The sequence below is a fragment of the Podarcis filfolensis genome (assembly GCF_964270895.1).
Source record: "Podarcis filfolensis genome assembly, chromosome: Z".
Taxonomy (NCBI): Eukaryota; Metazoa; Chordata; class Lepidosauria; order Squamata; family Lacertidae; genus Podarcis; species Podarcis filfolensis.
Genome location: NC_139617.1, coordinates 10,070,079 through 10,096,499, shown reverse-complemented (window position 1 = coordinate 10,096,499; position 26,421 = coordinate 10,070,079). Strand labels below are relative to the sequence as shown.

Genomic DNA, 26,421 nt, shown 5'->3' with positions numbered 1-26,421 from the left:
CAAAGCACATGAGGAGAGGAATCAACAATCCTCCTCATGACCACGACTCAGGGAAAGTTGACCTTATTCTTCCAGCACTGATGGATTTATGCAGAACCCAAGTAAGCTGCAGTTTAGGGTAGGGTCCCAGCTTATGAGGGCCCTCTAAATTTCTAATTTTCAAGGTGATGGGTGACTCTTGAGAGTTTGCCACATTTTAAACAATACATTTTGTTTAACAAATGTATACCCCACTGTTCACACTTTTTCCTCAAAGCAGCTTACAAAGAAAAAATAAAGAGTACAGTGTACAAGATTTGAAACATAGATTAAAACATCAGAAAATAAATCTCCTATGAAACTTCTTTGGAACTCCTGGTGCCTGATAAAAGCATTTTTGTTTAGGAAAGTCTATCTGGATGTGTAGAATACTGACATATGTTTTAATCTGATTTTTGGTTTATTGCTGATTTTAATTAATTTTTGAATGGTTTAAATTGTTATTTTTTAACTTTTTATGGATTCTATTGTTCTGTTGTTTTTGTAAAACACTTTGAGGCTTTTTAAAATTATCAGGCAGTATATGAATCTTGTGAAATAAATAAATATTTATAAAAAGAAAGAGGTATTTATATTTTCAGAGAGCGAGAGTGAGATACCATCAGGAATGCAAAAGGTTTATACAGTGTAAATGAAGGGAAAGCTGCATAAATATGCGGTAAAAATAGAGGAGATGAATCTATATGCAGTTCTGCTAAAGAAAGAGGAAAGAATAGCAAGTGACAGAGGGGGAAAAACATACCCCTTCCATTCACCAGGCACTAAAAACAGGTCAAAGAAGAGTGACATAGACATTTGGGCAAATAAATCAACTGAGGAGAAAATGGAAGATTGGAAATAGGCAAAGTAGAAGAAAAAGTCAACTGTATTGGCATACAAACAATCAAAATAAATAACCATGTGGAAACTTTTTGCTCAGGATAAACTGAGGCCCTGTTTGCACAATGCATTGAAAGCAGTATCATTCCACTTTAAACAGCCATAGCTGTCCCCAAAGAATTCTGGGAACTGTGCAAAACTGTGCAAAGTTTAAGAATCAATTCCTCTTCCCTGGGCTTGCTGGGAAATGTAGTTCTTAGAGGGGGGTAGGGGATTTCCTAACAACTCTCAGCACCCTTAACAAACCACAGTAGGAAGCCATAATTATTTGAAGTGGCATGCTGCTGCTTTCAATGTGTAGTGCAGATGGGGCCTGGAAGAATTAAGATGGCTTTGATCCAGGATGCTGAGCAGGAAGATACCAAATGTCCCAAGTACGTATGTCGACTGGCACACCTGAATGAACAAAGTAGAATACAGGAAATCTTTGTCAAAGACTTAAAAATATAAAGGGGGGTGGAGCTGAACAGATACGTGTTCCATTGAGCAGAATGTAAGAAACAACAAAATAGAAAATAGCAGTATGACAGAGGTCGTTGAGAGTGCTGTCAGAATGTGCCTCTCTGTGTTAACATGAATAATGAGAAGAAACGAAGTTCTTCAGAGAGCAAAGCACACCATCCACTTTGATAGAGGAAATTTGATGTGTTTCTCTCACCCTTACTCAATGAAACACTTCAAGAACTAGAAAAGAGTGGTGACCTTTGCACAACATGCTGTCACAGTGGGAAACTCATTTGAGTGCAAAACCTCTGAACAGGTGAATGTTTTCTTTAACAGCATTTTTTAGATCAGGGCGGAAGTGTGGGGACCCATTCCAGGCCAAGGGCCACATTTCCTTTGAGTACACCCATCGACATCAGCAAAATGCAGGTGAAGCAACAGGTGTGATATTTTACCTGTGTACAGTAGAATCATAGAACCACAGAACTGTCAAGCTGGAAGATACCCACAAGGAGAATCTAGTCCAACCCCCTGCAGTGCAAGAATATCAACTAAAGCATCCAATCTCTGCTTAAAAACCTGAAAGGAATATGGCAATATGAGATGGGAGGAGAGTTACAGAAACCTTTTGCATAGTTGGAATGTAACCTGCATTCGATAGGGACAAACAGTGCTTGATTTACATATAAGCTAAACAAGCTATAGCTTAGGACCCCGCTCACTTGGGGGCCCCAAAAAAGATTAAAGGAAAAAAAAAACACTGGATGTACATTTCCACAATATAAGATAAAAAACAAATAAAACCTACATACAGCAACAGTGTTTTGTGTTGTGTAGGCTCTTATGATGTAAGTAATGGGCCACACCTGTTAGCCTGCTCCCTAAAATATCACTGGTTTGCTCATTTCCATATATAGGGTGCCTATATTCTGCATGACCTGGTTGCATAGCAACATGTGCAAATGGCTTTAAATACCTATTAGGTCCATAAATTACCATATAGCATATATTCAACACAAAAACCAGCGACAATTTGTTGTTGACAAAGGATAGCTGGACATATAATGGGCCCCATTACCTTCAGTAGCTTAGGGCCTCATCAAACCTAAATCCGGCCCTGGGGACAAATGTAAGGTTCTGCACTTAGGAAGAACCAAATGCACAAATATAGGATGGGGTATGCCTGGCTTGGCAGTAGTACACGTGAAAAGGTTCTAGGGGTCTTAGTGGATGACAAATTTAATGTGAGTCAGCAGTGTGATGCAGCAGCAAAAAAAGCTATGTCTATCTTAGGCTGCACCAACAGACATATGGTGTCCAGATCAAGGGAAGTAATAGTACCACTCTATTCTGCCTTAGTCAGACCACACCTGGAGTTCTGTGTCAAGTTCTGGGTACCACAATTTAAGAAGGATATTGAAAAGCTGGATTGTGTGCAGAGGAGGGCAACCAAGATTATCATGGGTCTGGAAACCAAGCCTGATGAGGAACGGTTGAAGGAGCTGGGTATGTTTGGCCTGGAAAAGAGTAGACTGAGAGGAGATATGATAGCCATCTTCAAATATCTGGAAGGTTGTCACATGGAAGATGGAGCAGGTTTGTTTTCTCCTGCTCCGGAGGGTAGGACTTGAACCAATGGCTTCAAGTTACCACAAGAAAGGATACAACCTAAAGTGACAAAGTATGTTTACCAATGGGTCACGACCAAACCCATTGATGGGGAATACTTAGCTTGAACTACTGTAGCTTTCTTGGTTTCCTCTTCCAGTGGTGCCACACTTTTGTTCAGATCAAAGCCAAAATAAACACCTATTTTTAGGGCATGTGCAGAGTTCCAGCAGAACTGAGCTTCTCGGTAATGACTCCTCATCCCAATATTTCCACATTTACTCTGACTCATTCAGTAAAGAAATTAATGAATATGACTAACTTACATCCATTAATTTCAGTGGGTTGCTTGCATTCAAATAAGTTCTACTCCTAATAAACCCATTGAAGTTAATGGATCCAAGCCAGCCATGTCTATTAATTTCCATAAGTCTATTCAGAATAGAACTAACATTGGATACAATCCATTGGGTCTACTCTGAGAAAATTGTAGCTGTATACATCCCTTCATCTTGAAATGAAGCAAAGGTGAGGACTTAATACAGAGGGTTTTTTATTTTTTTAAAAAAGAATAATCCATTTTTGGTAGTGAGCCTCTCATTTCATGCATAATGTAGCTGTCTCTTACGGCAAAGTATAATCACAGAGGTATTTCTGATTTATTAGAAAAAGCTTAAAGTTTGCCTAATGATAGTGCTTTATCAGGTCATTTAAAATTAAAATATAAATCAAAGGTATCATTAAGTATAATTTCACTTTGCTGTATATTTTTGAACTTCCAGGGGATGTTCTATGCTGGTACCTCTAATAGCTTAATTCAGCTAAAAAGTGGCTTTTCGCAAGCGACTTGATACATAATTTAAAGCAAGTCACTTCTATGCCATAATCGTGCCAGGAGAAATGAAGACCCAGCTCCAGTGTCAAATATTATACATGGTTACTAAAACTGCCAGTATTCTGGTATAAAGAGAGAGAGAGAAAAAAACTGATCATATGAAGATAGCCACCTCACAAGGCCTTTCTAATTAGTTGAAAGATTTATACAGATACTAAACATTGGCTGTTTTATTGATTTTCTTCTGACTCACTCTGGTTCTACAATATTTTTTGCTCATTTGTTGTATACAGGAGAATCTTTCTGTGATCACCAATGTGACACTCCTGGAATTGCTAAAGTGCTCTTTTAAAAAAAGATCTATATTTTTCATGTTCTTCAACTTGTCTGAATTTAAAAGGCTCCCTGTTACATGGAGGGCTGGAGTCACACATTGCGGCTCGTATCCCAACTGAGAGCAGACCCATTGAAATTAATAGACATGATTAACTTAGGTCCATTAATTTCAGCTTGAGTAAAAATAGACCTGCTTTTATTTTTCTATTTGTTTCTATTTAGAATAGTCACATATTCACAGGAGAAGAGGGCAACAGTTAATTAACAGATCTCAGTTCTAAAGTTTCTACCAGAGTTTCATCTGCACTTCTATCTTTTTTCCATTGTTTTGTCTCAGGGAGAATTTATGAAACACAAGACTCAGTTACATTAGTCAAGAAACAGTGTTTTGAATGTGTTATAAACATGCAACACCAGATGGCGAAAGAGAACACAAAAAAATTCTAAAAGATTTTTCCATAGTGCCTCCCCCTTTATTATAACGATTTAATTTCTGGCTTATTTATAGCATTCCCCCCCCCCCCGTGTGTAGATCCACCCACAGACTTCAGGGACTCTTGATTTGTGAGTGGTCTCTTTTAGTGGATTGAATGCTTGTTTATTTGGGAATACATGCCACCAGCGGATCCTTACTTTCAAATACATATGCATAATGACTGCTTTTTAGTGCTGCAATGTAATTGTGCACTGGATTCAGCTGAGGTCAGAGTGCTGTACCAAAGATGTGAGGGGATCTAGGCATTGCTCGAACTGGGTTCAGTCACCCCTGGATTGCTGCAGGCTGGTTGGATGGGGCAGAGGGATCTGGGGCTGATGGGTGGTGCTGGTGGGTGGAGGAGATGAAGACATCAGATACTTTGGCTCCCAGTATGTTTCCGAGCACAATTCAAAGTGTTGGTGCTGACCTTTAAAGCCCTAAACGGCTTCGGCCCAGTATACCTGAAGGAGTGTCTCCACCCCTGTTGTTCAGCCCACTGAGATCCAGCACCGAGGGCCTTCTGGCAGTTCCCTCATTGCGAGAAGTGAGGTTACAGGGAACCAGACAGAGGGCCTTCTCGGTAGTGCCACCTACCTTGTGGAACACCCTCCCTTCAGATGTCAAGGAAATAAGCAGCTATCTGACTTTCAGAAGACATCTGAAGGCAGCCCTGTTTAGGGAAGCTTTTAATATTTGACGAATTATTGTATTTTAATATTTTACTGGAGGCCGCCCAGAGTGGCTAAGGAAACCCAGTCAGATGGGCGGGGTATAAATAAATTATTATTATTATTATTATTATTATTATTATTATTATTATTAGACATGTGAACAGACTGAAAGTCACACCTGAGTGGCTGTGACTTCCTGGGACAAGGTAGAAGTTCCCACCTGCCTGCTTCTTGCTGGACCTCTCATTCCTGCCTGATGCCCCAAGCCCTGAAGCAGTGCCATGCAGAGTAGAATGCTTGGCTTTCCACAAGGGCAGTGGCGTAGCGTGGTTTGTCAGCACCCGGGGCAAGGCAAGTAATTTGCGCCCCCTAACCCGTGGATTTGCGCCCCCTAAACCGTGGATTTGCGCCCCCTAACCTGTGCATTTGCCCTAACCCCAGATGTTGCGCCCGGTGCGGCCGGCCCCCCCTGCACCCCCCACGCTACGCCACTGCACAAGGGGCTTCCTTGGAGGGAACTGTTCAATGAGTAGCATCCTGCAGAATCAAACCCTACAGCTCTCATCGGAAGGGGTACAAGTGCCAGGCTATTTTGCACCCTAGGCTACTTGTACCCCCGGCCCCAAATGACTAGCTTTGATTTTCAGACATAGACATATGGTGTGTGTGTGTGTGTGTGTGTGTGTGTGTGAAAAGCACAAAACTTGAAACTGCAAAATTTATTTTAAATAGCAATAATAAGTAATAGAACAATCTTTGGTTATCCCCCCCCCCTCAAATACAAAATAACAAAACTGAAAAAGATTTCCCCATTGCTTTTTATTTCGGTTCTGGAGGTTTTGCTGAATATGATTAGAGGGGACCTTCTAATTAAAGGTATTCAGGTCGGAGCCAAACAATATAAATTGAAAGCTTTTGCAGATGACCTAGTTTTGACGTTACAGGAGCCAGAATCTAGTACAAAAAGAGTATTAGAATTGATTCAAGAATTTGGTCATGTGGCAGGATTTAAGTTGAACAAGTCAAAAACCAAAGTGCTTGAGAAAATTTTTACACCAATTGAGAAAGAGAGGTTTCAGAAGGAAACAGGTTTAACATTAGTTAAGAAAGTAAAATATTTGGGGGTTAATATGACTGCTAAGAATTTAAATTTACTTAAAGATAACTATGAGAAATGTTGGATAGAAGTGAAAAAAGATTTGGAAATATGGTCAAATTTGAAGCTTTCCCTGTTGGGTCGATTTGCAGCTATAAAGATGAATGTATTGCCAAAAATGTTATTTCTGTTTCAATCATTGCAAATTTTGGACAAGATGGATTGTTTCAAGAAGTGGCAGAGAGACATTTCCAGATTTGTCTGGCAGGGCAAGAAGCCTAGAATAAAATTTAAAATATTAACTGACGCAAAGGAAAGAGGTGGATTTGCCCTGCCAGACCTTAAACTTTATTATGAATCAGCAGCATTCTGCTGGTTGAAAGACTGGCTGCTTCTTGAGAACACAGACATTTTGGACTTAGAAGGTTTTAACAACGTTTTTGGATGGCATGCATATTTGTGATACGACAAGGTTAAAGCACATAAAGCATTTAAAAACCATATTGTCAGGAAAGCATTGTTCAATGTCTGGATAAGATACAAAGATTTACTGGAAAATAAAACCCCAAGGTGGTTGTCACCAATGGAAGCGAAGGCTTAGAAAAAGCTCAATATGGAGGCCAAATGGCCGAAATATTGGGAAATATTGGAACAAGAAGGAGACAAATTGAAATTGCAGAGTTTTGAGAAATTAAAAGATAAAGTGCGAGACTGGCTTCATTATTATCAAATAAGAGAGGCCTATAATTTGGATAAAAAAATTGGCTTCCAGGTGGAAAAATCAAAATTGGAAACAGAACTGTTAGATCCCAAAACTAAGATACTTTCAAGAATGTATAACTTGCTGTTAAAATGGAATACGCAGGATGAAACGGTTAAATCTGCTATGATCAAATGGGCACAAGATATTGATCATAACATTATGTTTGCTGACTGGGAACAGTTGTGGACCACAGGTATGAAATTTACGGCATGTAATGCCTTAAGAGAGAATATTATGAAAATGATTTACAGGTGGTACATGACACCAGTCAAGCTTGCAAAAATATATCATTTGCCCGATAATAAATGTTGGAAATGTAAAGAAAATGAAGGTACATTCTTTCACCTTTGGTGGACGTGCCCAAAGATTAAGGCTTTCTGGGAGATGATATATAATGAAATGAAAAAGGTATTTAAATATACCTTCCTGAAGAAACCAGAGGCCTTTCTCCTGGGCATAGTCGGCCAATTGGTGCCAAAGAAGGATAGAAATTTCTTTATGTATGCAACAACAGCAGCAAGAATACTTATTGCAAAGTATTGGAAGACACAAGAGCTACCCACCCTGGAAGAGTGGCAGATGAAGGTGATGGAGTATATGGAATTGGCGGAAATGACTGGCAGAATCCTAGACCTGGGAGAAGAGTTGGTGGAAGAAGACTGGAAGAAATTTAAAGACTACCTTCAGAAACACTGTAAAATTAATGAATGTTAAAATGATGTTGGACTGAAAATAAGTGGCATTAGCAACAAAGTTAATAAGAATATGCAAAAATGAATTGATAAATGGATGAAAATATAGAGTTATAATATGTTAAGGTATAGAGTTAAGATAAACGAAAGAGGGTAAGGATTTGCTGATTTGATTATTTAAATGGGAATACAAAAAGGGGAGGTGTGAGGAGGCCAAGGAAACAAGCTAATGAGTTTAAAGTTACTAAAAACGGATTTGTTTTTTTAATTCTTTTTTATCTATTTGTTTTTTGTATTTTGTATTTTTATTCTTCTTTTTTCTCTTTTATGTATTTTTCTATGTCTTCTTTTTTGTATCTTTTTCTTTCTATGTGACTTTTTTCTATTTTGTAAACTTATGTTTTTGTAAAATCTCAATAAATATCTTTAAAAAAACAAAACAAAACTGAAAAAGAAATATTCAAATCATTTTGAATAGTCTTGTGAACTGTGATATTTAAAATCAAATCTCTTAAAAATTTCAGTTTCAGGCACATCAAAATCTCACTTGCATGCCTCTTCTTATGCAAATTCTTGTCACACCTGCCACCTGCAAGGTAATTCTTGGTCACTTGTAGATGAATTTAAATCAGTTTCCTTAGTCTGTAGTAGCTTGCTTGCAAGACTGACTTAAAAACGATGTTGTTTAATATGACTAACATTAGGTGCCCAGTCCAGAATAATTTAGTTGTATTTGGCTGAGTTTGCATGTGCTAAAAATTTCTACTTTATAGCAGAATCTGTGTAAATTCATTTGGCTAGAAACTGTATAAGCTCATTTTTGGATATCTTTTCCTAGGTAGTGAACCAGTGTTTCTTGATCTTTAAATCTGTGCAAATGTTCAGTGTAGTGTAGTGGTTAAGAGTGGTAGACTCTTAATCTGGTGAACCGGGTTCGCTTCCCCGCTCCTCCACATGCAGCTGCTGGGTGACCTTGGGCTAATCACACTTTTCTGAAGTCTCTCAGCCCCACTCACCTCACAGAGTGTTTCTTGTGGGGGAGGAAGGGAAAGGAGAATGTTAGCCGCTTTGAGACTCCTTCGGGTAGTGATAAGGCGGGATATCAATCCAAACTCTTCTCTTCTTCTTCATTCATGACAGGATAAAAAAATTTTCACTCGTACCCGGAATGCCAAGCTTTGCATGCCAAGAACTCTGACCAAAGCAAACAAGTGTTCCAAGATTTGTCATCGTTCCTTAGATAAGCACAATTCAAGTTCTCTCCAGGTCTGATAGTTTTCTAAATGGTCAGTATTCCTCTCATTTGAATACAGAATTGTTCCAATGTTCTTCCAGACTTTTGAACTTGTTTCTTGTAGGGATCATGCATTATTTTTATTTTTTAGTGAACATCTTGCCACACAAAGAAAATATCTTTTGAAGTTTAATATATCAACCACTGACAGCACACTTCTTCACCATTTGCTAGTCTCCTCTTGTAATGGAGAATTTTTTGATATATATTTTTTAAGTCTTTGGGGAAGCCATGCGATACATCCTGCTGTGGCCCATGTTGCATTACAAGCTATTGCAATCATTGCAATAGTTCGGCTAGTTAGCAGAGTCACTGTAATTCAAGACAGGCACAATGCCATCTTCTTTTGCAAGACTTTGCAGTACTCTCAGTTTTCTTGACATCCTCTTTTTTCCTCTCTGTGTTTTCTAGAAATGTCTCCAGTTTGTGAAACTTCTGTCTTCGAGTTTCTATCATTTGTAGTAGAAGCACCATGTTCAGCTCCCTCATTGCTAGTTTCAGCAAGAGTGTAGCCCTAGTCTTGTTCTTCAGTTGTGTACAAAGGTATTTCAGGAAGAACCCCTCTGGCTTTGCTTGCTCCTTAGCTTTTTTCTGCCTTTCGTTTGCGGCACTGAGCTCCAGATGGTCATTTTTTTTAATCAGCCATAGCTCACTAGTAAAATGAATACCATTTTCTAAATAAGAGTAAGAAGTGATCATAAGATTTAAAATTAGGTGCATTTTCACTGTGTGAGTGTGTGTGTAAAATGTAACTTCCAATAAACTCAACAATCTATTTATTTTATACATACATAAAAACAATTCAAATGTGTGAATTACTTCAAAAATGATGAAATTCTTCAAAATATAAAAGGTATGCATTATCGAAATGTGTAAAGGTAAAAGTAAAGGGACCCCTGACTATTAGGTCCAGTTGCGGATGACTCTGGGGTTGCAGCGCTCATCTTGCTTTATTGGCCAAGGGAGCCGGCGTACAGCTTTCAGGTCATGTGGCCAGCATGACGAAGCCGCTTCTGGCGAGCCAGAGCAGCGCCCAGAAACGCCATTTACCTTCCCGCCGGAGTGGTACCTATTTATCTAATTGCACTTTGACGTGCTTTTGAACTGCTAGGATGGCAGGAGCAGGGACCGAGCAACGGGAGCTCACCCCGTCGTGGGGATTCGAACCGCCGACCTTCTGATCGGCAAGTCCTAGGCTCAGTGGTTTAACCCACAGCACCACCCGCGTCCTATCAGAAACGTATAAGACGTAACAAAAACTAATGTGTATGAAGCTGTGCCTTTCAAAGGTCAGTTCTCTGCCCCTCTGAGGTCTGTGCCCTAGCTGGCTGCCTAGTTGACTTGGTAGGTGGGTGGGGTGGGGGGATGAAGAAGATTCAGCATCTCTCAGGACTATATCCTGAAAAATGAAACATTAGTCCAGCCCCCCCCCAAAATTGATACATGGCTGGATACAGGGGAGGGTAGCTCCCACTGGCACAGAGCAAATCTGCCCTCTCCAGGGTCCCTGGTTCAGGGCTATGGTGTGGATCAAGGCATCTCTGCGCAGCTCTAATATTTACTTGGTAGTAAATCTCACTGTATTCAATGGACCTAACTCGAACATAGTTTTGGGCTGGGTGGGCATGGCAAGCACAGCTTAAGAACACAATAGACCAATGGCCCTGGAGGAGGGGGTGGGGTGGATCCACTTAAATGTGGCATGGTTAAGGAGAATCTAGAAAAACCGAGAAGCCTGCATCCAATTGTCCTTTGTGCCTGAGGTTCCTGGCCCTTGTGCTTAACAAAGCTTTACCAACTGAATGTGGTGATGATATAAGCTGGAGCTTGGCCACAGGTCTGTAGGGGGAAATAAGTAAAAATGTTATGTTCCCAGGTGGTGCTCCAGCAAATGGAAACTTAAAAAAATTCCTCTTTAGAACACTGGGCTCTCCAAGGGCTGGAAATCAACTAAAGAAGAAGAAGATGTATTTTAAATTGGTCCCCCCATTATGTTTTTACTGTGATTTTATTGGTGTTAGCTGCCCTGAGCCCAGCTCTGGCCGGGGAGGGTGGGGTATAAATAAAATTTATTATTATTATTATTATTATTATTATTATTATTATTATGAAAAGCAGCAGCAGGAAGAAACACCACTTCACCTTAACTTTCTCCCACCTGAACAATACAAAGGGGTGCAGCAGTATCCATTGCATATTTACTTGGAAGTAAAAAGATAAAGGACCCCTGGACAATTGAGTCTAGTCAAAGGCAACTATGGGAAGCAGCACTCATCTCACTTTTCAGGCTGAGGGAGCTGGTGTTTGTTCACAGACAGCTTTTCCAGGTCATGTGGCCAGCATGACTAAACCAGAAGACCATGACGAGTGCCAGAGTGCACAGAAATGCCATTTACCTTCCCACCGCAGTGGTACCTATTTATCTACTTGCACTGGCATGCTTTCAAACTGCAAGGTTGGCAAGAGCTGGGACAGAGCAACGGGAGCTCATCCCATTGCGGGGATTCGAACCACTTACCTTCTGATTGGCAAGCCCAAGAGGCTCAGTGGTTTAGACCACAGCACCGTCCCTAGACTTGGAAGTACATGCCAATGAACTCAGTGGATCCTTACTTCCAAGTATGTATGCTTAGGATTGGTCTGCAAACCTGCACACCCAGACATGTTTACTTGGGAGTGCAGCAAAGTTCATTCAAAGGGCCTAACTTCTGTTTAAATCAGCATAGGGGTTGGGGTGGCTACAGGGGTGGCCACAGCTGGTTCTCCGCTGTGACTGGAAGGGTAGAAGGAAGGAAAGTCATCAGTAGATGGAGCCAAAGCCAGAGACAAGCAGGCCCAACAAATTCCAGTTTTGATCTCTTCCTCCTCTCTGATGGGTCCTACAATGGTCAACACTAAGGAGGTGGAGGCTGACAGGCAATGCTTGGTCTGTATGTAAGGGAGAAGGCAGGCAGGTGGCGGCTGGCTGGGGGGCAGTGGCCCATTTGCTTTAACGGACCAGTCTTCACCAGCCAACTGTGTATCAAAAGCAGAACTTACAGAACCAAAATACTTGGACATATGCAAAGGTGGACAGGGCTTTTGCGTTTTTAATAGGTGTGTGGAAGAGGAAAGTTCAACAGGCATGACAAACCACACCTGCCAAAACGTCCCTCTTAATAGGTGTGTACCTATTAAAAGTGCAAAAGCATATTCCTCTTTTGCATCTGGTTGCCCCACTTTGACATTCAACCTAAATGTTACTGTCTGATAGTCGCTCTTACCAAAAAAAAGGGGGGGAGAGAAAAGGGTGGTTGCACTGGGGAAGAGAGTAGGGGAATTTCCCTTTTTGATTGCTATCCAAGCTCCGGATTTGCACAAGCTACAGTACTAAGGCAACGCGGACGCAAAACGCTTAGGTGTACGAAATCCTGGAAGCGGAATATCTCTACTCTGCCCACCAGGCGGCGGTGCAGCGACGCAGCTCTTTTGCTGATCCCTCCGAAAGGTAAGTAAGCGAAATGACATTTTGCATTGTGAATGGAGAGCGGGTTTTCTTTAAAAACAAACAAGCAAACAAAAAAAGCCAGAACCTCTAGGAGGGACGATTTCCTCCCCCACCCCTCGGTCTTGCTAATGAAAAGGGGACAGACTTGCTCGCAGCTATTTCGTTTATCCATCTCCCCTACAATACCCTTGTCTGGGGAGAGGTAGTTCAAGAGTTTGCGGGAGCAGTTGGATAGGATTTTTTGGAGCACTTCTGAATAGGAATCTGATATGCCCAGTACCACTTGGGACAGAGAGAGAGAGAGAGAGAGAGAGAGAGAGAGAGAGAGAGAGAGAGAGAGAGAGAACGTGAACGTGAACTGAACTCTTTATTATATTCTGCGCCTACTAATAGGATTTTTCTAAAGCTCCCTTCTTTCTTGGGGGCAACTTTCCCCCTCTAGGTGTCTTCGTCGTTTGCCAAAAAACAAAACACAAAAGCAAACAAACAAAAGCAAAAACCCAAATCAACCTGAGGACCTAAACGTGTAGACAGCAAACCTTCCTATTTCGATTCTGCGAAGCGCGGCAGGGGGCGGCGGCGGGGGCAGGGGAGGGGGTTAGAGAGAAGAGACGGATCCAAGGCTCCTGAGTTCTGCTGGATTGACAGATGCCCAGGGAAGGTGAAGCAAGTTTCCTTCCACCCGTGGATGTGTCGTCAAGCCAATCGCGTGACCAGAGCCTGTTCAGGTGAAGGGAGAAGGCAAGGCAAAAAAGGGAGGACTCCGCGTGGTTTCAGAGGCACTTCTGGGGTTTGCTGAGTCCGGAGGTGTCTCCTTTCCTTTCCACGGCTAGCTCGAGCCACTGAAGAAGGGGGAACAACAACACGCTGCTTCAACCCAGAGAGGACTCCTCTCTCTCTATCTCTCTCTCTCCTGGCATGCTAGGGATGTGAGCCTGTGTTTCCTTAGGGAGCGGGGACATCCGGATACTACTTCTAGTGGATTGTTGCAAAGAGTACGGGGATGGAGCGCCACTACCTGTGAGGTCCCCGCTGTGTGGGTTGTAGGTAAGATGCGTTGCATGGCTTTCGTCTCTCTCTCTCTCCCTCTCTCTCTGTGTGTTTTATGGGCTTTTCTGCATGTGGCTCATTCTCTCTGGGCTTCCCAAACTCTTCTTCAGACTCAAGGCGCAAAGGTGGAACTAAGCCCCCTGGGAACTGAGAGCTTTGCCTCCCTTCCCGGTCCCCGTTTTCCACCCTAGGGCTCAGCCTGTGTGGAAAAAAAATCACAAACCTCAGCACCCCTGAGGATGCGCAGAGTGCTTTCCTTTTACTCCCGAGTCCTCCAGACCTGCCTCTTACACCTGACAGCAAGAGTGTATGCGGTTACAAAGCAGGCTAGATACTGCCTGTCACATTCTCTCTCTCTTTTTGTAGGGACGTTATTAACTGCACCCTCATCTGTTGTTGGGAAGTAGATTGAATCACTGCACGACCAAATGCCGTATACTTTTGCTCTTGCCTCCGTTGGTCAGTTTTAGCGTTAAATGGCCCAAACGTGCTTTGGTTTCCGGCTGCCTGGCAGCAGGGGTTGGTGGTGGTGGTCCTGTGCTTTGGACAGCTGTGTCGCAAGCAGATGGTTAATTATTGGAGCTTGTTCCAGGACCATACCTGAATGCTGTGGAGAGCTTCACCTGCTGAATTTCTGCTTGATACACAGGTGTTGAAAAGGAGCAGGAAAAGGAGCAGGGGCGGGGGGGGGGGGAGAGACTTGGCAGTCCTAGTGGCGGTGAATGGATCACCTGGAAAGCCCCCTGATGTTCACCACCATATATTTAAGTAGTTCACTTTTGGAGTGTGACCCTCTGTCTCGCCTATCAATTTCCTTCCACTGCGCTCTTCTGTGTTGCATGGACTAAATGCAGGGTGCATTTTTAAAAAGCATGCCACATGTGTTTTGTGCAGCCTCAGCTCACCCTTAATATTACTGGAAGTCTGTTGAATGTTTCCAGGATTCCAAAGTGCATATATATATATTCCTCTCCATTCCCCGCCCCCCCTTGAAATTTTGAACTTGCTAAGACAGATTTTCTGTATACGCTCAGCTCCCCTGGGGATGGATTTTATGGGTTTATCATACTGCTTAAGGGAATGGAGAGTGGTGAGAGTGACCTCTGTGGACATATAGTTCACTCCTTTTGATCAGACTTAGCCTGTATCGTCTTGGACAACATTCTCCCAGCTGATTTCATAGATCCTACCAGTCCCCCCCCCCCCCGCCCCCAGAGATAAATAGATGCTGCTCATGAAATAATAATCTAATTACATACACACACACGCACACACACCCTCAACATTTATCCAAACATGGCTTCCAGGATATTGTAAATAATAATTCCAGACATTAATGCAATATTAAAATAATAATGATCAAAATGAGATCAATACCAGATCTATCCAGCCTACTAAAACATTGCAGGGAATCTGAAAACTTGGGCATTTTAGACCTACTGAGCCCTAAAATTATTACGTTTCTGGTTTTTTTGTTTTTTTTGCAGGGCAGGGTGGGTGGGTGAATAAATGGCTTTTATATTGATCTGTGATTCTTTGGCTCCAGTAGGATGGTTGCAGACAAACTGTATTGTAGTGGGGTAGTAGTCTGGGTCCATTCCGATAGACCCAGAAACTCCCTCCCTGTAAAAAAAAGGAGAGTTTGTCAACAGAGAAGTTAAGTAAACCAGCAACTGGCACTGTCAATGAGTCTCTTGCCCAGGGGATGGCAGGCTGGTGCGAGAACATTGATTTCTGCCTTGCGATAACTTCTTTGATTAGGAGCCTGCCTGGCTGCAGACTCTGGTGTTTGAAAACACCAGTTCTAACTTTTGCTGCTGGCTGATTCATCTGAGAGGTAAGTGGAGGTAGGAAGCAAAACTTGGGAGAGAATCTGTAGAGAGTGTAAATCTCCTGGCAGAAGAGGAGGGGAAGGACTTGTCGATTTCTGATCCGTATCAAAGCCAGGTGAAGGAATTGGAAGTGTACGTAGTTGTGAGGGTGGCATAGTTGTGAAGAGAGCAGGGCTAGGGAACCTGTGGCCTGTCACTGGGGCTCCCAACTCTCACCAGCCTGTCCTCTGATTGCTAGTGGTCCATCTGGGGTACTGGGAGTTGAACTACAACATATGGATGGTCAAAGGTTCCTCATCCATGAGTGTCAAGGTTTGGACTGGGGAGACTTCAGCTGCATTCACACCCCCATTTTCTATGCCCACACCATGTTCCTAATGCTGGATTTTTAACCCATGTTAATCCAGACTTTTTTTTTTAATAAAGTGTTACTGTTTGATGTGTTGTTGCTCAAACTAGCTTAGATTCAGTTGGAATCCTTAAGCTATTCTTAATTCACATCTAGCCAAGTTGCAGACACACTTTGCACAGGGTAAAGACATCCCCAATGTGTCGACGCCCCTGGTGTGTCCGCAAACAGAAAAGGACTCTGACTCCAATGAAGCTGTGCTGATGTGAACAGCTTTATGTGTGGGTGTGGGAAGAGTTGCGAAATGTACTGGGGAAAGAAACCTTCAGCTTCACTGCCCTCTAAGGTGGTGATGTGAACACACCCTTTCCTTCAAAATTCCTGAAGCTGATGAGAGCCTTGTCCTACCTTGCAGGCTTGGTTATGAATAAATTAGGTGGCAGGGAGAGACACATATGCCACATTGAGCAAGGATGAGATAAAATGAAGTAAAATCTTTGTGTGCTGTGATGTGTTGAAAGGCAGGTTTGTGTGAAAAGTGAAACTAAAGATTGCAATGCAATTAGCCCAAAAGAACTGGTTAGTTTAGTGGTAAGAGAGAAAACCGCTAGTTCAAGATTACACCTCCTCATTCATGAGGTGACTTCAAGCAATCCTTTCTTACTGGGTTGTGGTGCATTACTGTAATATCATTGCGGTAATAAATGATGTGAAGTGCTTGGAAACAGTATATGGGCTTCTGCTATATAAATACAAGTGTGCCTATATAGCACAAATGCTTGCAAAAGTACTTGTTACAGTTTTAGTCCTTTCCACTGTCTATAAGATTTGCAGAAGATCTTCACACTTCAATATGGAGATATCATTATAATTTCTGTAAACTGCTAAGCATAACCAATACCTGACCTCTTCAGCTGGTTCTGTCTAATGGTTTGGAAGCTGAATTACGGTATTCTTACGGCATGAACTAAAATAAGGTTGCCAGATTTTTTTCAATGAATCCAGGGACACTTTTCAACTTCAATTGATTTTGTATGTGGACTGATTTGTAAATCTGGGGACTGTCCCCGGGAAATGGGGACGTCTGGTAACCTTAAACTAAAAATGGCTGGAGGGATATAATCCTCCTCCTTTGTTTCCCCTTCTTACTGAAGCTGCTTCCCAAGTCAGGGGTGGCACCTTCCAGATGTTGTTGATGACAACACTGATCATACTTGACCATTGGCCATACTGACTAGGGCTGATGGGAGTCCACAATATTTGGAGAAAACCACACTGGCTGCCGTTCTCTTTCATAGATATTCTTTCAAATCCCATCAGCTCTTTGAAGTGTACAGTGCAACTCTATATATGTCCAATCAGATGTAAGTCCTATTGAGTTCAATGAGATGTACTCCCAGGTAACTGCAGATGGGATTGCAGCTGTAATCTTTTAAATCCAAAGCTATAAATGGAATGAAGCTTAATTTCATGGAACCATAGAATATAAAACTCCCTGGGAGCAGGGATATTTCTTTTGCCTGCAGTACTCTGCAAAGTGCTAGGAGCAGTGATAGGTCTGTGTAGAGGACATTGTATTTGTGTCTCCTTTTGAATTCTATATTATTGCATCCCTTTCGATCACCGACACCCCATTTTGAAGCTGAAAGTGTATCAATATTTCCGCCTTGGACTACTACTTAGAGCCACAGAGGGTCATGGTGAAGGGGCATTTTGCTAAAATGGTCTCTCTTCCTTCAGTCGAAGCCTTTCCTTTAGAAGGAAAATATTAAAAATCCTATGTGCAAAACATGTCACTAGCTCAGTGCTTGGCGGGGGGTGGGGGTGGGGGGGTTGGTATGAAAATGGCATTAATCATATATAGGGGTTTTTTCCCCTTCAGTGGAATATATTTGGGCTTTGAGTAATGTCCCTGAAGTTTTTATGTTTTAAAATGTCGTGGGATGCTAAATCTTTAACGTTTGCTAAACTCCCTTTTAAAAGCAGTAATGGAAAGCCATGCCTGGTACCCTTAGTGGGATGTGGGTGTGGGTAGGCAGATCTGTAGTGACAAAGGGATTCCTTTTTTCTCTTCCACATCAGTTTGCATTCTTTCCGGGGGGGGGGGGGCGGAATCAGTGTGAAAACTCACCAGCAATTTCTCCTAACAGACATGTTTGTCTGTAATTTTGTTTACTATTCACATTTTGGACCAGCTGCTTAATGTAATGCTTTTTTTCTATGTTTTCAGTAATACGTGTACCTCTGTACACACTTTGTCCTAGGCTGTATGTTTTTGTACATGTTTTGTATATGCTGCTTGGCTGGAGAATAGCGTCACAGAAGGATGGCCGTGTTTCAGTTTTTGGAGCATTTTGGAAAGTGTGAATTGTTTTCATTTACCTGTTCAATTTTTATACTTCATCTGAGGATCACAGGGAGGTTTACAATATAAAAACACATAAAACTACAAAACATAGTAACAATCAAAATGACACCTGTCAGCTGGGGGGGAGAGGGCGGCTGTGGTGTGGCGTAGGCTGCGGTGGTGGGTACCCATCCAGCTTTGGCCTGTCTGGGGGAGGAGAAGAAGAAGAAGAAGAAGAGTTTGGATTTGATATCCCGCTTTATCACTACCCTAAGGAGTCTCAAAGTGGCTCCTTCCTCCCCCACAACAAACACTCTGTGAGGTGAGTGGGGCTGAGAGACTTCAGAGAAGTGTGACTGGCCCAAGGTCACCCAGCAGCTGCATGTGGAGGAGCAGGGAAGCGAACCCGGTTCACCAGATTACAAGTCCCCCACTCTTAAACCACTACACCACTCTGGCTCCATCTGGGGTTCTTGCCTACCTCGAAGCAACCATCACAACTTGGTGGTGATGGGGTGGATCCTTATAGTCTAGTTGGATGGTGGAATTGGAATCTCCACCAGTCCAAGGAATTAGGGTATCCTCTTAAAGGGATCCAAGCTGCAGGTGCTTCTGTCCACCAAGCTGATCTCAGGCATGGTTGCCCTGCTTTAGTGTGTGTCACAGGGTGATCTGCAACCTTGGTTAACCCTGCCAAGATAGTGAACCAGCAGACAACTTGGTTGATTGAGGAGACACACCCAGTACCCTGTGCCAAGATTTGCTGACATCTGTAATCAATAAAGTTGTGGCCTGTTTAAATCCCAACTGATTGTTCTGTGTTTGTTGCAGTATTTGTCACTGTTTCACTGAAAAATGGTGTCACAGGACCAGCCATGTGCTGCTTTCTTGGATACTGTCTTCCTCCATTCACCCCTGCAGGTCAACTTTGACCTGTAGGCAGACCCACCCACCTGTCAGTCACCTGGTGTCATGGTGTGGTGTGTGGGGAGATATAAAAGTCTGGACCACTGGGCCAAAAATGTCCCCTGCACCTGATCTGGAAGGCCGTTGTTTCTCCACCCCTTAATCTAGGCTTCCTTATCTTGATTGGCACCAGCATTCCAAGGTATTTGCGAACCTTAAAACAAAGCTGAGGATAACTTGGGACTGTTATTTCTGTGTGCGCATGTGCAAAGCATGTGCTCTTTTTCTGAGCTACAATCCTGTGATATTGCTTGCAGCTATCTCAATTTTCTGTGAGCAGCTGAGGTGTCTGTTCGATGAGGTGGCTGAGAATACAAGGACGACAGCTTGCTTCTTCTTCTATTTTTTTTTGTTTTGTTAATAGTGGAACAGACTAGTCTCTTATGTTTTCCTGTAATAAATCTGTGTGTGTGTTTTCAAGAAGAAGCCAGACAGCTGGTGTGTTGGGATTCACACTGACAAGGCTTGCTTGAGGAGGGTGGGGGGAGGTGCTGGGTGACGAAAGCCACGTGGTCCCGGGAAAGATCACAGATCAACACTCTTGAGGCTGAACCGTATTTTTGTTGACGTACATGAGCAAAAGGCAAGAAGCCTGCATCTCCAACTGTGCATTCCTCCCTGAATTCATATATCACTCTTTCTTTCTTTCTTTCTTTCTTTCTTTCTTTCTTATTTGATGGGGGAAAGTATGTATGTAATAAGCAAGTGGGTTCTCTCTTGCTCTCTGCATTGCACTGAGATTAACAGGCTAGACACATAGCAACTGTGGGGGCCAGGTGAAAACTTGTCCTCTGAATAGGACTATTGTGCAGGAATAATCTTACAATTAACAAAAATAAATGTTCACACACAGATGGAAGATTGTAGCTTTTGACCTGATCTTGTAAGGTTCTGAGAGTATTTTCTTCTAATTTAAAGAACCACTGTTTATTAACACTCTAACAACATAAGAACAAAATGACAGTGGATTTGAGCATCACTTGATGAGGTTAACCATTGATGTATACCATGGATAGGACGTCTTTCCCCCACACCTAAGGGCCTTGTTCTAGGTCTCAGAGCTGCTGCCTCTCTTACTCTCTCTTTGGCCCTCCCCATTTAAAAAACCTTTATTACAAAGCTGCCGGCTATGTTACTAAGTGCATTATTGGTGAGACCCTAGCGACACACCATCTTAATTTGCTTAATTCACAATAATAATGAAAACTGCAGTCAACATTCCACATTTTCAAAAATTGCGGGCAACCATTAGCCAAGAGAGACTCTTAAACATCGGATATAAACCGCAACAGCTAGCATAATACCTACAAGCCGATCCAAAATATGTATAGCAGAGACCAACCAAACATGCAAATATACAAGCATGCATGCAACAGCAGCACTCTCACATCTGCAGCTATCAGGAACATGAGCTCTTGAGATAATGCTTGAGTGTCCAGCAGTGCCATTGGTCAGGGCAGGAAAACAGTGTCCTGCAGCTGCCCCATGTGGCGAACTATTGGAACTGCAGCTTGGAACTTGGAACTTTTTCAGCTCTGTCTCCTCTTCTTTTGCTCCCAGCTCACCTCCTGTCATCTGTTTGCTGTCAAGCCTTGGAGCTGGGTTTCCTTTCTCAGGGTTTTTCCAGGCTGCAGCTCCAATTCCACGCAAGTGAATGGAGTAATGGGAAGAGGGGATGCAGTGAAGGCAACCATGGGCCTTTACTAGGGCTTTTACGATTGAAAATAAATTATAGTCTTATTTATTAAAATATTAAATATTAAAATATTAATCTGAAACGTTCTAAAGAACCATAGAGTTGGAAGGGACCCCAAGGGTCCTCTAGTCTAACCCCCTGCAATGCATGAATCTCAGCTAAAGCATCCATGACAGATGGCCATGCAACCTCTGCTTACAAACCTCCAAGGAAGGAGAGTCCACCACCTCTCGTGGGAGTCTGTTCCACTGCCAAACAGCTCTGACTGTCAGAAAATTTTTTCTTTTCTTTTTTAGTGATGCACAAGTTGAAGCTGGCACCAGCTGTTGGGAACTGCTGGCCACAACCTTATGTGGCAAGCAGTGTTACTACAGATTCTCAGGCAAGAATTTTATGGACTGGGTCCACCCAGACTGCCCATTGGCTCCTCTTGGGCAGGAAGGAGTATAAGAAGACTTCGTGTCCCAGGGGTACTTTGCTCTAGTTCCCCTTTGCATGTTCAGACCCAGAAACCTCCCCGCTAAATAAATTCACATTTGACTCAAATTTTAGTTTTGGTTTTCGGCAGAATTTAGGCCACAACTTTATCATTTACAGAAAAGTGAGTAGTTGCATAGGCTCTGGTTTGACTAGCTCCCTGCACCCTTGCAGGTAGCGCTGACCCAGAGCTCTATCATAGGTCAGCCAAGGGTGAACACCTGAGGCAGGTGAAAAGCCTGGGAACAGACTCTGTTCACTCCCCAGATGCCCCCCTGGACTCAGGCATGGGCACAACCCCCTCTCGGGGGTTGACTAAACCAACTTGAGCTCCTGGATTTCTTTAATGGAATACCCTTCACATAGGGATGGTGAGACCGTTCTCCCATCTCTATCACATGAACCAGTGCCTATCTGCAACCTGCAATGTGGCAGGTGAAACCCAAATGGCTACAGCCAATCAGCCAAGTGGGGAAAATTCCTGCTGTGCCCCTGTCCCAACGACAGACGACACACGATGGCATAGCAAGGACAATCACAAAATGCCCTAAAATTAGGGAGAGGTGGGTGGGTGTTCCAATGCACAAGCTGAAAGAGGAAGCTCTGGGACACGTGCATGGGTTTATATAGGTCCCTCGAACCATTTGGACTCCGTCCCATTGGCCAGATTGCACCCAGCTATGAGGGACCTACCAATTGGGTGTTGTGGCTAACCAATAGACCCACCCACAACCAGGAGGTCAGTCTCCAGATCTCACCGCAACACGTGCCCTCTTTTAGAAAGGACACGATTTGCTTGCTTTCCCTCTGATCCTAATTTTTCTTCAGTACTGACTTTTCTTACGCTGCTTAGCTCCTGGCTCCTAACTCACCTTTGACCTCTGCTCATGGCCCAACTCTAGCACCAACTTGGAAGAAGCACGCCTTCCTGTGGCAGGAGGAAGAAGTGCTTTTTCTAAGACTGCCTTTGCCACTTGTGGTTTTTGGCAGTTCATTTTCAGTCAAAAGGATTTTCATTGGTTAATTTTTTTAAATAAATCGCTTGGACACCTTCTGTTGAGTAAGCAACATATAAATCATTGAAATAAAATTTAAAATGGATTATTCTGTTGAAACTGCATTCATGCATAAGAGCTGCATTGTTAATTAAGAGCATGGACTGTTCTGAATAAGTATATACAGAATTGTGCAGTAAATATGGCAGCTTGTGGGAGGAAAAAAACCACCCCTATTTCACCAGAGCTTATGGGTCATTGGGGTTTGGGGTGGGGGCAGAAATTTGATTCAGGTAGCACTTAAAGTGAGAGCTGCCTAATCCACACTTTCAGAAACAATATGTGAACCAAAGTACAGTCATTCTTCAAAATTTGCCCTCCACAGAATTCTACAATGCAGTTATCTAGCCAAATAATGTATACAAAAATGCATGTACTAGAGTAAAGTATGCATAAAAATGGATTTGTTGGTGAAAATAGCAATGCTTAGGAAAATTGCTTCATGAAAATGTGCATGTTGGGTGAAACTGAATACAAAAATGCATATATTTGAGTAAATCAACATTAAAATTCTGCTGAATTTCCCAGACTTAAAATCACAAACTGATGTGAGGTTGTGCTAAGGTTGGAAAAATGAGATCCCAAATGGGAGACATTTATTGAACTATGAGCAGCAGAAATAATTAGGGATTGTTGTATTATGGTTATGCTATAACAGAGTGAAGATAGGATGCAGCAATGAGATAGAATTTAAACAAAACACTGGAGGAAATGAGATGGGAGGTCGATAAAACAAAATAAAAATTTATTATGCATTGGAATTTTATGTGAAAATTGTGGAAATTTAATAAAATAGATTTATTTTTTTAAGAAAATAAGGTTGGAAAAATGAGAAACTGGGAGAAACTGAAATTGACACAACCACTCATTCCAATGAGGTCAGAGACGGAGGAGGTGGGGGCTACCATGGGGAATAAATGAGTGGGGGGGGGAGAGGAGAAGGTGGGCAGTGACTTTGCTGAAAATGTTTGTCTAATTACCTTGGTGATCCAAAAGTCGCACAGCGAATTAATCCAAAATAAATCCTTACTTGCCAATGTGCAAAGAAAGTGCCATGTCTGTTGGAGGAAGCCAAGCTCGATGATCTGCTGGTGAAAGGCACAGACGTTCTTTTCCTTTGATCTTTTGGGTTGCTTTTCATGCTGTCAAGCTTCAGGTGTTTGTTAAACAGGGCCTGTGATCTGTAAGTCTGTAACATGACATTTCAGAAGCATGTGTGTGACACTAGAAACACAGCTGCCGGGGGGGGGGGATGGCGTTGGGATTTGTTTTTTTAAAATGGTGTCTTGGTGCACCTGAGATGTCTGTGGAGCAGAGGAGCTGATGAAAGGAAGATCCTCGTTAAATAGCAGAGTTAGTGTGCTAAGAATAAACAGAACAGAAATTGCTATCTATGGTATTTGCAAACTGTTGAAAGCATTTGGGGGAACAGACCCTCAATTTAGAAATTAAATAAATAAATAAATAAATAAATAAATAAATAAATAGCACTGTCTTCCCCCTACAGTTCAAGGAGGCAAGACCACCTCCCCCCGCCCCCAAGACAGGTGAGGGATGGCTGACAGCATACAGGGATTGGTGGAGCAGTGCCCCAGTGGATCAGCTGCCACTGGGTCTACTTTGAATATGACTTGGTCCAATGCAACCCATTAGAATTGCTTTGCTATAACAGAGCAAGGTATATGTTTGCCCAGCATCTTGCTTTACTGGATTAGAGTGTCTGTGGTCCAGCATTCTGCTTCAGTGGCCAACTGGAAACCTCTTGCAAGCAGGCTATGGAAGCCATGCCCGTATTTTTTAGTTTGCTATATCTGCTGTTTGCCCAGTAACTTAGGACTCCAGTTCTCTGGATGCTGTGTAACAAAAAATAGTCTAAAACAGAAGATTAATCTTATGCCATCAAAGACACACTGAAATCCCATAAAACAAAGACAAGGAAGGAAAGCAATTCCATGAGTTGAGAATGGAGAATTAAAGCAACCTTGTCAGGCCAGACACAGGGCTGTAGCTCAGGGCTAACACAACTGCTTTGCATGCAGATTCCCAGCGGCATCTCTAGGTAGGGCTGGGAATGACTCCTGGCTGAACCCCTAGGGATCCACAGTCAGTCAGGGTAGACAATACTACTGAGCTAGATGGACCAATTGCCTGACTCAGTAAAAGTCAGCTCCCTATCCTGACTGCCATAAAAGCAGTTATTAAAATGCTGGCTTCAGTATTTAAATATTGTTTGCTAAAAGGCGTAGGAGAACAAAGAACAGAATTTACCAGGCACTGGAAAAGCATTCATGTGGCTGTAAGCATCTGGAATAAAGGCTGTACAGAGGGGTATTCAGTGCTAGGCCTACTCAGAGTAGACACATTGCAGCCCATGGACATGGCTAATGTAAATTTATTAATTTCAGTCAGGCTACTCTGAGTTGGACTCAGATGAATACTACCCACAACCTCTGGACATGGAGGTTCAATGTGACAATCATATCTAATAGACATTGATAGAACATTTGTTCCATGAACTTGTGGGAAATGTATACTAGTGCTGCTGCTGCTGCAGTGTGAGCACTTGTAGTGTAATGGCTAATGCCATTTTACAGCCTAAGGCATAGGTCCCACTGAGCCATTGGTAGTGTGAGAAGCAGGGTTGGCTCAAGCTGACTTGGAGCTGAGATTGTGGGGTAAGGCTAGCATGGAGCGGAAGGGTGATAATCTGCTAGGTCCCGCCCCTGAGTCAGATTTCTCAGCTGTGACACTCTCTCGGGCGGCTCTGATGTTTCTGTGGGAAATCACAGTCAAGTATAACTAGCAAGCACAGGGATAGTTAATGCATGATAATGGACTCAGCTAGGTCACGCCCCTCACCTGGAAGAAAAGAAGTTTCATTCTTTTTGTTCTCTTTCACAATGTGAACTCATGGAAATAGGATGTGCAGTTTCATGGGGGCCTGCTACGGCCTTTCCCAGCCTGCTGGGTCCCATAGCTGTCAACGTTTCCCTTTTATTAAAGGGAAATTCCCTTATTCCGAATAGGATTCCTCGCAAGAAAAGGGGAAAGTTGACAGCTTTGCTGGGTCCATGCCTGGGATTGTCAGCCAGCAACTCTTTCACCTCCTTCCACTCCTCATCCTAATCCAACCAAACTCTTCTAGGCATCTCCTCAGAGCTCATGACTTGGCTAAGTATAGTAAGACTTGGCTAAGTGTTTTGAGAGCTTGTTAAAGCTGCACTTTGCAGAGTCAGGCCAGTGGCTAATCTTGTTCTCACAGTGGCCAACCACAGGCCCATGGGAAAGTTGCAAGTAAGGTCCAAGCAAGACTGCACTCTCCCTCCTGTGGTTTCCAGCCACTGGTGTTCAGAGGCATGACTGCGTTTGACTGTGGCTAATAGTCACTGATAGACTTTACTTCCATTACTTTGCCTAATTCTCTTTTAAAGCCACCCAAGCTGGTAGCCACCACTGCCTTCTGGGGGAGGGAGTTCCAAAGTTGAACTATGTGCTTTCTTTTGTCTCTCCTGAGCTTTATTGGATGTCCCTGAGTTCTCTGTCCACTTCCTTCATGCCATGCATAAGCTTATAAGCTCCTATCACATTATCACTTGCCTTTTCCTTAAATTAAAATGTTCCAAATGTTGTAACCTTTCCTGATAGAGGGATTGCTCCTTCCCCTTGATCATTTGGGTTGCTCTTTTCTGAACTCTACAATTTCCAACTCTACAATATCCTGTTTAAGTTAATTGGCTGAAGAACTGTATTGCAAAATCTGGAGAATTATGAATTTCCTAGGTTGGCTGTGCTTCAGTTGGAATGTTCAGGAAATTGTGAATTAGGTAGGTTTGCCTATAAATGCAAATTGAATCAAATTTCCCCTCTGCCCCTACCCACTGATGTTCCATACAGTTGTATGGAAGGAAGGCTACTGTGGTTTACACATTTCTGTGGCTAATACCTTCACTAATTGGAGCAACTTTCTGACATCTCACGCTTCCGGTCGGTATCGGGTTTATGAATGCATGAAGTTAAAATAATTGAA

General features: G+C 42.7%; 1 protein-coding gene across 2 annotated transcripts in view; it reads left to right on the top strand.

The window, feature by feature from the left end:
- The first annotated feature begins 13,203 nt into the window (after nucleotides 1-13,203).
- The window catches only part of IL1RAPL2 (interleukin 1 receptor accessory protein like 2), a 491,080-nt gene continuing 477,862 nt past the window's right edge, over nucleotides 13,204-26,421 (top strand). The window contains exon 1 of one of the 2 annotated variants that reach the window (XM_083595723.1): nucleotides 13,204-13,669. The gene's annotated coding sequence lies outside the window, so the exon portion shown is untranslated. Of the gene's footprint in view, nucleotides 13,670-15,404; nucleotides 15,510-26,421 lie in introns of those variants that run through there. The other variant, XM_083595724.1, reaches the window with a different exon arrangement.